This window comes from Neodiprion virginianus, chromosome 1, assembly GCF_021901495.1.
Source record: "Neodiprion virginianus isolate iyNeoVirg1 chromosome 1, iyNeoVirg1.1, whole genome shotgun sequence".
In the NCBI taxonomy this organism is placed as follows: domain Eukaryota; kingdom Metazoa; phylum Arthropoda; class Insecta; order Hymenoptera; family Diprionidae; genus Neodiprion; species Neodiprion virginianus.
The window spans coordinates 200,734-214,006 of record NC_060877.1 but is presented as its reverse complement, the minus strand read 5'-3'; positions in this window follow the sequence as shown (position 1 = coordinate 214,006).

Below are 13,273 nucleotides of genomic sequence, written 5' to 3'. Positions count from 1 at the left end.
ATTGTATTGTTTATATTTATTTATTAAATGCAATGATAATCTACACGCGTTTCACAAATGTTTTTTTTTTCCTGGAGCGCTCAATGATCCTAGATTTTTCGTATAATGCATGAGCGGACTCTAGTGACTGAATTAAGAACCTCAAAGCGTTCCAACAAGCACAAAGGCACAGTGTTCGACCGTGTAACACAGTGTCACACTGTGGAAGCTTTCCAGCAAGGAGACACTGTGTTAATAAATAAACAATACCATGCGTCGAAAATTAAATCTCTAACTAGAAAATTGGCAGCAATGAATCCGACACAGTGTCCAACCATGCTCCGCAGCTGTGTCCGACTGTGTCGTTCTGTGTCGTTGTTGGAAAGCACCATTTTCGACACAGTGTCGCTCTGTGTCGCTCTGTGTCGTTGCTGGAAAGCTCCCATTATAGTTTCTCCTTATCTCAAGGAAAAAGGACGCCTTGATGAAGGCTTCCTTGAATCTCGGAGGCGTCCTCGTTTCATAGTCACAACTTGGCTCTCCCTTCCAGAAGGAAGACATGTTTAGGCATATGTGATTGCTTATGGTGGTAAAACTGTTGATCGAAGCGCCACTCGGCTATATTTAAATCTAACTTGAACTACTTAGCTCTCAATTGTCAAGTTGCGTCGGTTGATGAGAGTGTATAACCTCAAAGAAGTTGACCTGTAGACTGGCTGTGACGCGTCATACGGGTCATAAGTGCATAGACGCCAAACGCAAGCGCAAGCGTTGGCTACATGAAACGAAACAGCCAATCGCAGTGCCGAAGGTTTCCTCAAGGAAGCTCGAGACCTGCCTTGAAAGAAGGAGGCCGATAAGGCTCTTTGTTCTGTCGAGGAAGGTCTATGAAACGTGAAATGAGGAACAAGGAAGGAATATGAATATAGCTGTATGTGTGGTTCCTATTCGTGGTTCCTATACAGAGGATGAAAGGCTCTAGGAGGCCGGCCCGGACGAGAGGAAATGCACTTATCTGTTGTACCGGCTCAATTTTACATTGGAATACCACACATTCGATAAATATAGAATAGTAGAATGAATTTACCACCTCGTATGTATGCGTGTGATATATCTTTGTGCGTAGGTATTCTCGAGGTATGTACATACATACAAGCCTACTGAGTTTTCAATTCGTCACGTTTAATTGGAAAACCAATTCAGGGTGAAAAAGAAGAACCGGAAACGTTAGGAAAGGTGTTCTTGGTATACGTATAAGTTGTTTGTGTTACTGGTGGGTGGAATAACAGGAAAAGAAGCTGATAAAACAGAAAGGAATATGGATTTTCACGGGCGTTAAATCGACGCGACGGCAAATTAACGCGGCAGTGACACGCCGTCGACGGTAAAAAGATGCTCATGGAAATGGGTATCGACCACTGATCTCTATTCTGTGGTATCGACGCAACGGCAAAATGCTGCGCGTCAAAATTACGTATTAAGTCAGTGGTTCTCAGTTGCATTTTTATCCTAAGAATTGCATAATTGAGGATTATTCATTGGAAGTGTGAATAAACCGAGAAAATGAAGAAGCAAGAAGATAATTGAGTAAAAAAGTAGCTGTTATTCCAGGTCGGAAAATTATGTAACTCAATATCCTTATTCCAGAATCGTGCACTCGTGCATAATGAAGATGTCAGTACTAAAAATACCGCGGTGTGTTCAGGATCTTTCTTCTGAACGATAATATTTATTAAAGAGATATCAATATATTTGATTCATGGCAATGCATAACGTATATTATGTTTCTGGAATGATGAGAATGAATTGGATTATTTTATTTCTTACATCTCAAACGGCTACTCATAGAGTTTATAGACAATTAAGCTTTATGAAATACGCTACGAGCGACAAATCGAAGCTTAGAGCTGAAAAACATCAAATTTGCACTGGGTTTTCGAAAAGGCGGAAGAAAATAATCACAAATTCATAGTTACAAAGTTCCAGTTCCAGTTTATTCTGTGTGCCTTAGTTCTGGTACAGGTTTTCAGGTCTCAGTGTATACTACTTTAATAACCAAGTTCCCGGAAAGTGTGTGATTATAAAAGAATGTTATAATAGTACATTATACTAAAAATAATGTAATATACCAATAATTGAGATACTAATATACTCATTAACATGACTAGTATAATTTCTCCAAAATTATTGGGATTACTACATAAGAAAAACATACAGCGATATACATTGCTTTGAGTAGAATATGAACAATGTTGTATAAGATAGTTATCGTTGTAGTTTGTAGACACAATTTGGATTTTTTCCTGAGTACAGGTGTAACATGCCTCTGTACGATACGATGTATAGTGGAAGTTATTGTACCGTATATATTTTATAAAGTCTGTGTTGGATTGGATATAGAATTAGGTTTGATGGTGAAATGTTGTAATTCCTTGTCAGGTGGTCAATTAGTGTTCTAGATGTCATCTTCGGAATCCTGAGAAACCCGTTATAGTGGGGGGGATCATTCACATCCATTCTGGGACAAACAACTTCTTGCTCTAACGAGTGAGGCTATCCTCTAACCACGTTGGATGTTTGAGACGAGTTTCGACGCCTTTGAGAGATGCTGGGAAGAATTCGTTCCTGTTCTATTCTCCGTTCTAATTTTTTATCCCTACATGTTAAATAGTAATATAGAACTAGGCTAAGATTTTGGAATTAAGGCTTTGATTCTTTTTAATTTTGCAATGATGTTTTCCAATATTGTTATGAAAAAGATGTTAAATAAACCATTCAACCATTAAACCCCGTGGCATTTTTGGCGAAAATTTTCGGGATTTTGAAAAGTGCTGGTATAAATTCTTTCTCGCACTATTCCGACGTAATTTTGCGAGAGAAATCGATTGGGCGCGGTCCCAATACGCTGCGATCAACGCATCGAAGGTTACAGCCAAAAAACTAAAACCTGAATTTTCGACATTTTTCCGCAAGTATTTTTCTTCTCAATTTCTCTCCTGTGGATCCCACGCTCTTTTGGCTGCGTTTTCTGAGTTCCTTGGAGTCCAATTGGTCGGATAAGTGTCAAACGAATCAATTCCGAAACGAAGAATTTTTTGGTCAGAAAAAAAGGAAGGTTAACCCCTTTGTATTTTTGGCGAAAATTTTCGCGATTTTGAAAAGTGCTGGAATCAATTCTTTCAGGCGCTATTCCTACGTGATTTCGCGAGAGAAATCGATTGGGCGCAGTTCCAATACGCTGCGATCAACGCACCGAAAGTTACAGCCAAAAAACGAAAACCTGAATTTTCGACATTTTTCAGCAGGTGCTTTTTCGGTCGTAACTTTTCTCCCGTTGATCCCACGCTCTTTTCGCTGTGTTTTCCGAGTTCCTGGTGGTCCGATTGGTCGGAAAAGAGTAATACGAATCAATTTTGAGACGAAAAATTTTTTGGTCAAAGAAAAAGGAAGGTTAACCCCTTTGTATTTTTGGCGAAAATTTTCGCGATTTTGAAAAGTGCTGAAATCGATTCTTTCAGGCGCTATTCCTCCGTGATTTCGCGGGAGAAATCGATTGGGCGCAGTCCCAATACGCTGCGATCAACGCATTGAACGTTACAGCCAAAAAACGAAAACCTGAATTTTCGACATTTTTCAGCAGGTGCATTTTTCTTCTCAATTTCTCTCCAGTTGATCCCACGCTCTTTTCGCTGCGTTTTCTGAGTTCCTTGGGGTCCAATTGGTCGGGAAAGAGTCATACGAATCAATTCTGAGACGAAAAATTTTTCGGTCAAAAAAAAAGGAGGGTTAACCCCTTTGTATTTTTGGCAAAAATTTTCGCGATTTTGGAAAGTGCTGGAATCAATTCTTTCAGGCGCGGTTGCGACGTAATTTTGCGTGAGAAATCGATTGAGGGCAGTCCCAATACGCTGCGATCAACGCATCGAACGTTGCAGCCAAAAAACGAAAACCTGAATTTTCGACATTTTTCAGCAGGTGCATTTTTCTTCTCAATTTCTCTCCAGTTGATCCCACGCTCTTTTCGCTGCGTTTTCTGAGTTCCGTGGGGTCCAGTTGGTCGGGAAAAAGTCATACGAATCAATTCTGAGACGAAAAATTTTTTGGTCAAAAAAAAAGGAAGGTTAACCCCTTTGTATTTTTGGCGAAAATTTTCGCGATTTTGGAAAGTGCTGAAATCAATTCCTTCGGGCACTATTCCGACGTAATTTTGCGAGAGAAATCGATTGGGCGCAGTTCCAATACGCTGCGATCAACGCATCGAAAGTTACAGCCAAAAAACGAAAACCTGAATTTCCGACATTTTTCAGCAGGTGTATTTTCCTTCTCAATTTCTCCTCTGTTGATCCCACGCTCTTCTCGCAGTGTTTTCTGAGTCCCTTGGGGTCCAATTGGTCGGAAAAGAGTCATACGAATCAATTCCGAGACGAAAAATTTTTTGGTCAAAAAAAAAGGATGGTTAACCCCTTTGTATTTTTGGCGAAAATTTTCGCGATTTTGGAAAGTGCTGAAATCAATTCCTTCGGGCACTATTCCGACGTAATTTTGCGAGAGAAATCGATTGGGCTCAGTCCCAATACGCTGCGATCAACGCATCGAAAGTTACAGCCAAAAAACGAAAACCTGAATTTTTGACATTTTTCTGCTGGTGTATTTTTCTTCTCAATTTCTCTCCTGTTGATCCCACGCTCTTTTGGCTGCGTTTTCTGAGTTCCTTGGGGTCCAATTGGTCGGATAAGTGTCAAACGAATCAATTCCGAAACGAAAAATTTTTTGGTCAGAAAAAAAGGAAGGTTAACCCCTTTGTATTTTTGGCGAAAATTTTCGCGATTTTGGAAAGTGCTGAAATCAATTCCTTCGGGCACTATTCCGACGTAATTTTGCGAGAGAAATCGATTGGGAGCAGTCCCAATACGCTGCGATCAACGCATCGAAGGTTACAGCCAAAAAACTAAAACCTGAATTTTCGACATTTTTCCGCAGGTGTATTTTTCTTCTCAATTTTTGTCCAGTTGATCCCACGCTCTTTTGGCTGCGTTTTCTGAGTTCCTTGGGGTCCAATTGGTCGGATGAGTGTCAAACGAATCAATTCCGAAACGAAAAATTTTTTGGTCAAAAAAAAAGGAAGGTTATCCCTTCGTATTTTTGGCGACAATTTCCGCGATTTTGAAAAGTGCTGGAATCAATTCTTTCAGGCGCAGTTGCGACGTAATTTTGCGAGAGAAATCGATTGGGCGCAGTTCCAATACGCTGCGATCAACGCATCGAAAGTTACAGCCAAAAAACGAGAACCCATGTTTTCGACATTTTTCAGCAGGTGTATCTTCCTTCTCAATTTCTCTTCTGTTGATCCCACGCTCTTCTCGCAGTGTTTTCTGAGTTCCGTGGGGTCCAGTTGGTCAGGAATAAGTCATACGAATCAATTCTGAGACGACAAATTTTTTGGTCAAAAAAAAAAGAAGGTTAACCCCTTTGTATTTTTGGCGAAAATTTTCGCGATTTTGGAAAGTGCTGGTATCAATTCTTTCAGGCACTATTCCGACGTAACTTTGCGAGAGAAATCGATTGGGCGCAGTCCCAATACGCTGCGATCAACGCATCGAAGGTTACAGCCAAAAAACTAAAACCTGAAATTTCGACATTTTTCAGCAGGTGTATTTTCCTTCTCGATTTCTCTTCTGTTGATCCCACGTTCTTCTCGCAGTGTTTTCTGAGTCCCTTGGGGTCCAATTGGTCGGAAAAGAGTCATACGAATCAATTCCGAGACGAAAAATTTTTTGGTCAAAAAAAAAGGAAGGTTAACCCCTTTGCATTTTTGGCGAAAATTTTCGCGATTTTGGAAAGTGTTGAAATCAATTCCTTCGGGCACTATTCCGACGTAATTTTGCGAGAGAAATCGATTGGGCGCAGTCCCAATACGCTGCGATCAACGCATCGAAAGTTACAGCCAAAAAACTAAAACCTGAATTTTTGACATTTTTCTGCTGGTGTATTTTTCTTCTCAATTTCTCTCCTGTTGATCCCACGCTCTTTTGGCTGCGTTTTCTGAGTTCCTTGGGGTCCAATTGGTCGGATAAGTGTCAAACGAATCAATTCCGAAACGAAAAATTTTTTGGTCAGAAAAAAAGGAAGGTTAACCCCTTTGTATTTTTGGCGAAAATTTTCGCGATTTTGAAAAGTGCTGGAATCAATTCTTTCAGGCGCTATTCCTACGTGATTTCGCGAGAGAAATCGATTGGGCGCAGTCCCAATACGCTGCGATCAACGCATCGAAAGTTACAGCCAAAAAACGAGAACCCATGTTTTCGACATTTTTCAGCAGGTGTATCTTCCTTCTCAATTTCTCTTCTGTTGATCCCACGCTCTTCTCGCAGTGTTTTCTGAGTTCCGTGGGGTCCAGTTGGTCGGGAATAAGTCATACGAATCAATTCTGAGACGAAAAATTTTTTGGTCAAAAAAAAAGGAAGGTTAACCCCTTTGTATTTGTGGCGAAAATTTTCGCGATTTTGGAAAAGGCTGAAATCAATTCCTTCGGGCACTATTCCGACGTAATTTTGCGAGAGAAATCGATTGGGCGCAGTCACAATACGCTGCGATCAACGCATCGAAAGTTACAGCCAAAAAACTAAAACCTGAATTTTTGACATTTTTCTGCTGGTGTATTTTTCTTCTCAATTTCTCTCCTGTTGATCCCACGCTCTTTTGGCTGCGTTTTCTGAGTTCCTTGGGGTCCAATTGGTCGGATGAGTGTCAAACGAATCAATTCCGAAACGAAAAATTTTTTGGTCAGAAAAAAAGGAAGGTTAACCCCTTTGTATTTTTGGCGAAAATTTTCGCGATTTTGAAAAGTGCTGGAATCAATTCTTTCAGGCGCAGTTGCGACGTAATTTTGCGAGAGAAATCGATTGGGCGCAGTTCCAATACGCTGCGATCAACGCACCGAAAGTTACAGCCAAAAAATGAAAATCTGAATTTTCGACATTTTTCAAAAGGTGTATTTTTCTTCTCGATTTCTCTCCAGTTGATCCCACGCTCTTTTCGCTGCGTTTTCTGAGTTCCTTGAGGTCCAAATGGTCGGGAAAGAGTCATACGGATCATTTCTGAGACGAAAAATTTTTTGGTCAAAAAAAAAGGAAGGTTAACCCCTTTGTATTTTTGGCGAAAATTTTCGCGATTTTGGAAAGTGCTGGAATCAATTCCTTTAGGCACTATTCCGACGTAATTTTGCGAGAGAAATCGATTGGGCGCAGTTCCAATACGCTGCGATCAACGCATCGAAAGTTACAGCCAAAAAACGAAAACCTGAATTTTCAACATTTTTCAGCAGGTGCTTTTTCCGTCGTAACTTTTCTCCCGTTGATCCCACGCTCTTTTCGCTGTGTTTTCCGAGTTCCTGGTGGTCCAATTGGTCGGAAAAGAGTAATACGAATCAATTTTGAGACGAAAAATTTTTTGGTCAAAGAAAAAGGAAGGTTAACCCCTTTGTATTTTTGGCGAAAATTTTCGCGATTTTGGAAAGTGCTGAAATCAATTCCTTCGGGCACTATTCCGACGTAATTTTGCGAGAGAAATCGATTGGGCGCAGTTCCAATACGCTGCGATCAACGCATCGAAAGTTACAGCCAAAAAACGAAAACCTGAATTTCCGACATTTTTCAGCAGGTGTATTTTCCTTCTCAATTTCTCCTCTGTTGATCCCACGCTCTTCTCGCAGTGTTTTCTGAGTCCCTTGGGGTCCAATTGGTCGGAAAAGAGTCATACGAATCAATTCCGAGACGAAAAATTTTTTGGTCAAAAAAAAAGGATGGTTAACCCCTTTGTATTTTTGGCGAAAATTTTCGCGATTTTGGAAAGTGCTGAAATCAATTCCTTCGGGCACTATTCCGACGTAATTTTGCGAGAGAAATCGATTGGGCGCAGTCCCAATACGCTGCGATCAACGCATCGAAAGTTACAGCCAAAAAACGAAAACCTGAATTTTTGACATTTTTCTGCTGGTGTATTTTTCTTCTCAATTTCTCTCCTGTTGATCCCACGCTCTTTTGGCTGCGTTTTCTGAGTTCCTTGGGGTCCAATTGGTCGGATAAGTGTCAAACGAATCAATTCCGAAACGAAAAATTTTTTGGTCAGAAAAAAAGGAAGGTTAACCCCTTTGTATTTTTGGCGAAAATTTTCGCGATTTTGGAAAGTGCTGAAATCAATTCCTTCGGGCACTATTCCGACGTAATTTTGCGAGAGAAATCGATTGGGCGCAGTCCCAATACGCTGCGATCAACGCATCGAAAGTTACAGCCAAAAAACTAAAACCTGAATTTTTGACATTTTTCTGCTGGTGTATTTTTCTTCTCAATTTCTCTCCTGTTGATCCCACGCTCTTTTGGCTGCGTTTTCTGAGTTCCTTGGGGTCCAGTTGGTCGGGAATAAGTCATACGAATCAATTCTGAGACGAAAAATTTTTTGGTCAAAAAAAAAGGAAGGTTAACCCCTTTGTATTTTTGGCGAAAATTTTCGCGATTTTGAAAAGTGCTGGAATCAATTCTTTCAGGCGCAGTTGCGACGTAATTTTGCGAGAGAAATCGATTGGGCGCAGTTCCAATACGCTGCGATCAACGCATCGAAAGTTACAGCCAAAAAACGAGAACCCATGTTTTCGACATTTTTCAGCAGGTGTATCTTCCTTCTCAATTTCTCTTCTGTTGATCCCACGCTCTTCTCGCAGTGTTTTCTGAGTTCCGTGGGGTCCAGTTGGTCGGGAATAAGTCATACGAATCAATTCTGAGACGAAAAATTTTTTGGTCAAAAAAAAAGGAAGGTTAACCCCTTTGTATTTTTGGCGAAAATTTTCGCGATTTTGGAAAGTGCTGGAATCAATTCTTTCAGGCGCAGTTGCGACGTAATTTTGCGAGAGAAATCGATTGGGCGCAGTTCCAATACGCTGCGATCAACGCACCGAAAGTTACAGCCAAAAAACGAAAATCTGAATTTTCGACATTTTTCAAAAGGTGTATTTTTCTTCTCAATTTCTCTCCAGTTGATCCCACGCTCTTTTCGCTGCGTTTTCTGAGTTCCTTGAGGTCCAAATGGTCGGGAAAGAGTCATACGAATCATTTCTGAGACGAAAAATTTTTTGGTCAAAAAAAAGGATGATTTGTATTTTTTTTTTTGGCGAAAATTTTCGCGATTTTGGAAAGTGCTGGATTCAATTCCTTCAGGCACTATTCCGACGTAATTTTGCGAAAGAAATCGATTGGGCGCAGTCCCAATACGCTGCGATCAACGCATCGAAGGTAACAGCCAAAAAACTAAAACCTGAATTTTCGACATTTTTCCGCAGGTGTATTTTTCTTCTCAATTTTTGTCCAGTTGATCCCACGCTCTTTTGGCTGCGTTTTCTGAGTTCCTTGGGGTCCAATTGGTCGGATGAGTGTCAAACGAATCAATTCCGAAACGAAAAATTTTTTGGTCAAAAAAAAAGGAAGGTTAACCCCTTTGTATTTTTGGCGAAAATTTTCGCGATTTTGGAAAGTGCTGGAATCAATTCCTTTGGGCACTATTCCGACGTAATTTTGCGAGAGAAATCGATTGGGCGCAGTTCCAATACGCTGCGATCAACGCATCGAAAGTTACAGCCAAAAAACGAAAACCTGAATTTTCAACATTTTTCAGCAGGTGCTTTTTCCGTCGTAACTTTTCTCCCGTTGATCCCACGCTCTTTTGGCTGCGTTTTCTGAGTTCCTTGGGGTCCAATTGGTCGGATGAGTGTCAAACGAATCAATTCCGAAACGAAATATTTTTTGGTCAAAAAAAAAGGAAGGTTAACCCCTTTGTATTTTTGGCGAAAATTTTCGCGATTTTGGAAAGTGCTGGATTCAATTCCTTCAGGCACTATTCCGACGTAATTTTGCGAAAGAAATTGATTGGGCGCAGTCCCAATACGCTGCGATCAACGCATCGAAGGTAACAGCCAAAAAACTAAAACCTGAATTTTCGACATTTTTCAGCAGGTGTATCTTCCTTCTCAATTTCTCTTCTGTTGATCCCACGTTCTTCTCGCAGTGTTTTCTGAGTCCCTTGGGGTCCAATTGGTCGGAAAAGAGTCATACGAATCAATTCCGAGACGAAAAATTTTTTGGTCAAAAAAAAAGGAAGGTTAACCCCTTTGTATTTTTGGCGAAAATTTTCGCGATTTTGGAAAGTGTTGAAATCAATTCCTCCGGGCACTATTCCGACGTAATTTTGCGAGAGAAATCGATTGGGCGCAGTCCCAATACGCTGCGATCAACGCATCGAAAGTTACAGCCAAAAAACTAAAACCTGAATTTTTGACATTTTTCTGCTGGTGTATTTTTCTTCTCAATTTCTCTCCTGTTGATCCCACGCTCTTTTGGCTGCGTTTTCTGAGTTCCTTGGGGTCCAATTGGTCGGATAAGTGTCAAACGAATCAATTCCGAAACGAAAAATTTTTTGGTCAGAAAAAAAGGAAGGTTAACCCCTTTGTATTTTTGGCGAAAATTTTCGCGATTTTGGAAAGTGCTGAAATCAATTCCTTCGGGCACTATTCCGACGTAATTTTGCGAGAGAAATCGATTGGGCGCAGTCCCAATACGCTGCGATCAACGCATCGAAAGTTACAGCCAAAAAACTAAAACCTGAATTTTTGACATTTTTCTGCTGGTGTATTTTTCTTCTCAATTTCTCTCCTGTTGATCCCACGCTCTTTTGGCTGCGTTTTCTGAGTTCCTTGGGGTCCAAACGGTCGGATAAGTGTCAAACGAATCAATTCCGAAACGAAAAATTTTTTGGTCAAAAAAAAAGGAAGGTTATCCCTTCGTATTTCTGGCGACAATTTCCGCGATTTTGAAAAGTGCTGGAATCAATTCTTTCAGGCGCAGTTGCGACGTAATTTTGCGAGAGAAATCGATTGGGCGCAGTTCCAATACGCTGCGATCAACGCATCGAAAGTTACAGCCAAAAAACGAGAACCCATGTTTTCGACATTTTTCAGCAGGTGTATCTTCCTTCTCAATTTCTCTTCTGTTGATCCCACGCTCTTCTCGCAGTGTTTTCTGAGTTCCGTGGGGTCCAGTTGGTCGGGAATAAGTCATACGAATCAATTCTGAGACGAAAAATTTTTTGGTCAAAAAAAAAGGAAGGTTAACCCCTTTGTATTTTTGGCGAAAATTTTCGCGATTTTGGAAAGTGCTGAAATCAATTCCTTCGGGCACTATTCCGACGTAATTTTGCGAGAGAAATCGATTGGGCGCAGTCACAATACGCTGCGATCAACGCATCGAAAGTTACAGCCAAAAAACTAAAACCTGAATTTTTGACATTTTTCTGCTGGTGTATTTTTCCTCTCAATTTCTCTCCTGTTGATCCCACGCTCTTTTGGCTGCGTTTTTTGAGTTCCTTGGGGTCCAATTGGTCGGATAAGTGTCAAACGAATCAATTCCGAGACGAAAAATTTGTTGGTCAAAAAAAAAGGAAGGTTATCCCTTTGTATTTTTGGCGACAGTTTCCGCGATTTTGAAAAGTGCTGGAATCAATTCTTTCAGGCACTATTTCTGCGTAAATTCGCCGGAGAAATCGATTGGGCGCAATCCCAATACGCTACGATCAACGCATCGAAAGTTACAGCCAAAAAACGAGAACCCATGTTTTCGACATTTTTCAGCAGGTGCTTTTTCTGTCTTAACTTCTCTCCCGTTGAGCCCACGCTCTTTCAGCTGTGTTTTTCGAGTTCCTGGTGGTCCAATCAGTCGGGAAAGGGTCATTCGAATCGAATCTGAGTCCAGGAATTTCCGAATCATAAAAATGAAAAAAAAGTAAGGCTAACCCCTTTGCATTTTTGGCGAAAATTTTCGGGATTTTGAAAAGTGCTGGAATAAGTGCTACTTGGCACCATTTCGACGTAATTTTGCGAGAGAAATCGATTGGGCGCAGTCCCAATACGCTGCGATCAACGCACCGAAAGTTACAGCCAAAAAACGAAAACCTTAATTTTCGACATTTATCAAAAGGAGTATTTTTCTTCTCAATTTCTCTCCTGTTGATCCCACGCTCTTTTGGCTGCGTTTTCTGAGTTCCTTGGGGTCCAATTGGTCGGATAAGTGTCAAACGAATCAATTCCGAAACGAAAAATTTTTTGGTCAGAAAAAAAGGAAGGTTAACCCCTTTGTATTTTTGGCGAAAATTTTCGCGATTTTGGAAAGTGCTGGAATCAATTCTTTCAGGCACTATTCCGACGTAACTTTGCAAGAGAAATCGATTGGGCGCAGTCCCAATACGCAGCGATCAACGCATCGAAGGTTACAGCCAAAAAACTAAAACCTGAATTTTCGACATTTTTCAGCAGGTGTATCTTCCTTCTCAATTTCTCTTCTGTTGATCCCACGTTCTTCTCGCAGTGTTTTCTGAGTCCCTTGGGGTCCAATTGGTCGGAAAAGAGTCATACGAATCAATTCCGAGACGAAATATTTTTTGGTCAAAAAAAAAGGAAGGTTAACCCCTTTGTGTTTTTGGCGAAAATTTCCGCGATTTTGGAAAGTGCTGAAATCAATTCCTTCGGGCACTATTCCGACGTAATTTTGCGAGAGAAATCGATTGGGCGCAGTCCCAATACGCTGCGATCAACGCATCGAAAGTTACAGCCAAAAAACTAAAACCTGAATTTTTGACATTTGTCTGCTGGTGTATTTTTCTTCTCAATTTCTCTCCTGTTGATCCCACGCTCTTTTGGCTGCGTTTTCTGAGTTCCTTGGTGTCCAATCGGTCGGATAAGTGTCAAACGAATCAATTCCGAAACGAAAAATTTTTTGGTCAAAAAAAAAGGAAGGTTATCCCCTCGTATTTTTGGCGACAATTTCCGCGATTTTGAAAAGTGCTGGAATCAATTCTTTCAGGCGCAGATGCGACGTAATTTTGCGAGAGAAATCGATTGGGCGCAGTTCCAATACGCTGCGATCAACGCATCGAAAGTTACAGCCAAAAAACGAGAACCCATGTTTTCGACATTTTTCAGCAGGTGTACCTTCCTTCTCAATTTCTCTTCTGTTGATCCCACGCTCTTCTCGCAGTGTTTTCTGAGTTCCGTGGGGTCCAGTTGGTCGGGAATAAGTCATACGAATCAATTCTGAGACGAAAAATTTTTTGGTCAAAAAAAAAGGAAGGTTAACCCCTTTGTATTTTTGGCGAAAATTTTCGCGATTTTGGAAAGTGCTGGTATCAATTCTTTCAGGCACTATTCCGACGTAACTTTGCGAGAGAAATCGATTCGGCGCAGTCCCAATACGCTGCG